The 4,746-nt window shown below is 32.6% G+C and overlaps 1 long non-coding RNA gene across 1 annotated transcript; it reads left to right on the forward strand.

Moving 5' to 3' along the window:
• The first annotated feature begins 300 nt into the window (after nucleotides 1-300).
• LOC145576711 (uncharacterized) lies at nucleotides 301-3,820 on the forward strand. The gene is made up of 4 exons (XR_014098535.1): nucleotides 301-450; nucleotides 559-636; nucleotides 754-858; nucleotides 3,629-3,820. It is a non-coding gene; the product is annotated as an uncharacterized LOC145576711 (long non-coding RNA).
• The last annotated feature ends 926 nt before the right edge of the window (nucleotides 3,821-4,746 follow it).

Genomic DNA, 4,746 nt, shown 5'->3' on the forward strand with positions numbered 1-4,746 from the left:
AGTGACTTAAATTTGAAAATGATTAGAGGTGATTAATATCGGTCCGTCCCGTTAGCCCGGCTCGAAAATAGGTCAGGTTTGGGCAAGCATTAAACGCATTTTTAGTTAAAAATCTGAACTCAATAAAAATAAAATTAAATTTTTGCGTAACAAGCCCGATACTTTTTTACGAATTTAGACACGAGATATGATGTCAAGGTCCGACACGGATTGTTTTTTTTTTTTTTTTATCACCCTTAGAATAGACCAGATCCAATTACCCGAAGGTAGTAACTCTAACGACATCAATAAAATTCAACGAGTGTGCAATCGTGTGATTTCATCCAAATAATACTTAAAAAAAACAGCCTCGCATCGCACCATTTCCATCTTCTTCATATTTCTTCTTCCTAAAATCCAGAAAAATCCAACTTGTTCACTTCTATCAACTTTACACAATTTGAAAAAATGGTAAATTTATCTTAACCCCTTTTAATTTATCATTATATTTGGTTGAATTTTGTATCTTCTTTGATTTTTTTCTAATTTAATTTGTGATTTTTTGAATATAATTTCTAGGTTTGTTTGGCATGTTTGTTGCCTCTTTTTCTGATCCCAGTTGTTAATGCTCTTCCTCTTCTGTATCATATTCTCATGGTAAGCCTTTCTCCTGTTTTTGATTTTTCTGGGTTTTTGTAAAAATTGTTTTTTATGAATTTAATCTGAATTTAGGTTAATTTGATTGTGTTAATTGATTGATTTTGGGGATTTCAGGCAAGAGTGTATCGATTATTAGGCTGGGAATATAGGAAACCTGAGAGGGTTCCTCCAGCATGCCCTTTCAAGCCAGGAATGTCCAACAACACTAATAAATCTGGGGTAAGTTACATTTTTAAAGTAATTTATATGATTTTTTTGCTGTATGAATAAATAATCTTGTTGTTTTTGGATCTTAAAATCAAAGTTATGAGTAATGATTGTTTGTAAACCAATATACTAATGATGATGGTTGTCTATAAATTTGTGATCTTTTGGTGTGAATTCTTTATTTGTAGAATTGTATGATGAATTTGATGATGATATGATGGTATTATTGGTATATGCTTATATTTAGGAAAGAACTGTGGAAGGTGTTTTGAGGATTACTTAACTTCTGGGCTGTTCCAATGTCGAATTGTTTGCAAAATCTTAGCCTCTTGATTGCGGTGGGGTGGTTTGGGAGTTAGCTTCTTCAATACATGTATTATGTATACAGTTTATTTGGCGTTAGAAAGCCAATTGACCAAATGGCTGTGTAAAGTTTATACCCTTTTGGTAATATAAGTGAATCATATTAATCCATTTTGAAGTTTTAGATTGAATGATAGGAATCATAGGATTAAGAGATCGCTCACTTAATATTATAAGCTAGATGTGGAGTATATCGCAGTTTGTTGAGAAGTTCAATTGTTGACTTATCTAGACTCAATCTTTTTGTTGAACTCTACTTATTTTTGCTAAACTAAACTAATTTGTTTGAACATATTAGTTTATTAATTTTAGGAGATTAGAGTCTAAGAGTCATTGTGCAAAGCGGAGGGTGTGCCAGTGTGGTACGTGTCTCACAGATTTGAGGCACAATTATTTTAATTAAAACAATTGGTGTAATTAATGCTGTTGTGTGCCTCCCTCGCACCTCTCTAGAAGTGCCTTAGTGCCTGACCCCTATCTTCTTGGGCTTAAAACACTTTTTTATGTACATGTAAATATGTAATTACTGATACTTCATTCTTTGGCTATGTACTCCATTGACTGCATTTCTTCAACAAAATCGAGTAATTCCTCCATAGAGGCTTTAATTGATTAGTCTTTGCTATCAATACTTTTTTTTTTTTTTAATTTTTTTTAGAAAAAAATGTTGAGATTTTGGCATTAGGGAGGATAGATGCCCTGCTTTTTGGAATGATTAAAAAGTTGAGATGATGTATATGCATTCAAAAGGTGGGATCATTTATGGCAAATGGTGTACTTATTCCAAAAGAGAAATTACAATTACATGAATCCTTTCTTTCTTACCCTTGTTCTGCTGTAGTTTTAAGGCTAATTAATCAAGAAAATATTTGCACCAATTTATCCATTAATTATGTCTGCGTTTATTCAGTTATTTGGATGTTGGAGAGATATCTGGTTTTGAAGCCTTTTATGCATGCAAGTTACAAAATTTTGTTTAAACTATTACAAAAGGTTGGTGACTTGGTGGAATAGCTTTAATGAGATGTAATGAGCTGACATAAGAACCAATTGGATTTAAAATTTGGTATTTTAAATGTGAATTAGAGTTGACTGGTTTCTCAAACTGTACCAACTTACGTGACTGCCAAGTTTTTAATTTTTTACCTCGTACTTTGTATATGGCCTATGAGTAACTTGTTTGCTGCCTTTAATCTCTGTTTTGATGCATATAATCTGCATATGACACCATTTTATTGGATTATAGTGTAGCATCATGCCAGAAACATAGGCTGTCAATACTTCTGATGTGATGCTATCATCATTTTATTTGTTGTGGTAATGCCAGTAGTTAGAGCATAAAGCTAATCAGTAATAAAAAAATATGTTTGTTTGCTTGGGAGATGGTGAAATTGATAAGGGCGCTATGAATGACATTGTGATGTCAAGAAAATAGTCTATTGTGACTAGGGGTTTTTTGAAGTATGCTTTTGAAAGAGGTAGGCAGTAGCTTTAAAAAAAGATGGCATCCTATCTTATCAATCCCTGTGCCACTTGATGCCCAGAGTGTGAAATTATCCAAGGTTTCATGCTTGATAACCCACATATTTCCACATAATCAGATGTATGCAAAAGTGAAGCTTCTCCACTTTAGTTTGTAAGGTGTGGCTTAGATTTTAAACCTGAATTTCTCTTAGTGTTGTATCTAATGTATCTTACTTTGCAATGCTGGCCATATCTGTTACTATGAATAAGTTGAACTTATCGTTATATACTTTCTTTACCTATGGAAGAAAATCTCCTACTATAACTTTCCCCATAGATAAGTAAACTGATCTACTGTAGTTTGTAGCTTTCCTTTGAATTTCTATTATAGAGGTCATATGAGCTAGTGTCCTTGAATGAGTTGATGTTTCCCTCCTTGGAGGCAATAGCAACACAAAATGAATTATTCATGAAAATTGTGATGACGAAGCTTTCAGGCTCATGCAGGAAGAAGCTTTGATATTCTTGATAATGTGCCTTGAGGTACTGGAGTAGCAATTTTACATTCTGGCCGGTGAGATTTAGTCTTCAACATGATACACAGGCTATAAATATAGATTACAAAAGTTTACTTTAGGAGGCAAATTAAATTTCGAAGTATAAAGTTTTTTCGAAGTTGGATATGTTTTACAAAGTTAATGGTGATGCTTACTTTAAATGGCTGCTAAGTTTTCGTTTTGTGTTTGGTTGGTTGGGCTTATGCTGTTATGGTCTTACCTATATGAGATCATGTGCACTGTAGGAAAGACTAAATTTAGTTGCAATCTTAAATAAAGTTTTGTTTTATATGTGAACCTTCTTTTATCATCTAGTGCTGTTTGGAGCATGCTGCTTTTGAGTTTATCGACTTTATTCAGTTGGACTATAGGTTATCTCATTACTTTGAACTTAACAGGTGAATGTAGAATCCGAATCTTCAACGACAGATCCGAATCGAAAGCCAGTTGAGTTGCACAGCCAGAAGACTGATTAAACTTCAGTTTCTTTAGTGGCAGACATCCATCTGCAAGTTCTATTTTCACTGTGATTGTATGTAAGCTTACTTGATTGTTGGTTCAAAAGGAAACTAAAACTATAAAGGAATGTAGTAGCATTGTGGTTACCATACGTCTTGTGTCAGTCAATTTCAGCATGAACTTTATGCTTCCTTACACCTCCTTCCCTTTATGTCGTACATAGTAGTTATTTGATTTCCGAAAGTTGTGTTCCTTAACCCTTCTCAGAAGGGAAAATAAGAAAAAGGAAGAGCCTGGTTCTTGATAATGCCTTTCACTAATTCAATACTACTAAAGAATAGAGATAGTAACAATGGTTAAGTAGTAATTTAAGATAGTTTTTAGAGGTGGAGCCTGGTTTGAATGCATCAGTATGGTGGAATTGTGTGGTCCGTGGTTGTTTCATGTGTTTGCTGGTGTCAACTGTCAACATTGCTATAATATATCCGGGGCTACATACCACCTAACTCCTTGATCTGATTTTAAGGTGTATAACTCTTAAAGAGTCACAAAGTGAATCAATTTAGTTGGAAATTAAGATACCAGCCATGTTTCCAAAAAAAAAAAAAAAAAAAAAGGAAAAAAAAAAAGAAAAGAAAAAGATAAAGAAAAGAACAACATGAGTATAATGTCATGTACCATATAGCTGGTTGTATTTAATAAGGTATAATCAATTTAATAAGAAATAAACTTGAGAAAAATAAATAATAATTCGTTGAGCATTTATTAGGATTTCTATTAATCCAAGCTTCAGGGGAACATGGATGATTCCAATTTCAACTGAATTTAAGTTTAATTTTGAATAGGAAAAATTTACAGGAAAGGGTAGGGGTACACTTGGTGTACAAGAGGGAAAGGAATAGAAGAATTATCCACTTCAAAATAAAATTCTCTTTTAACTAATAGGGAGCTTGTTGTAAATGTTTTTTTTTTTTTTTTTTTTTTTTTTTTTTTTTTAACCTCTTGTATACTTTCTACTAGTATTATTCATGAGTAATTTTAGATTTATTTATTTATT

This window comes from Chenopodium album, chromosome 13, assembly GCF_948465745.1.
Source record: "Chenopodium album chromosome 13, dcCheAlbu1.1, whole genome shotgun sequence".
Lineage (NCBI taxonomy): Eukaryota > Viridiplantae > Streptophyta > Magnoliopsida > Caryophyllales > Amaranthaceae > Chenopodium > Chenopodium album.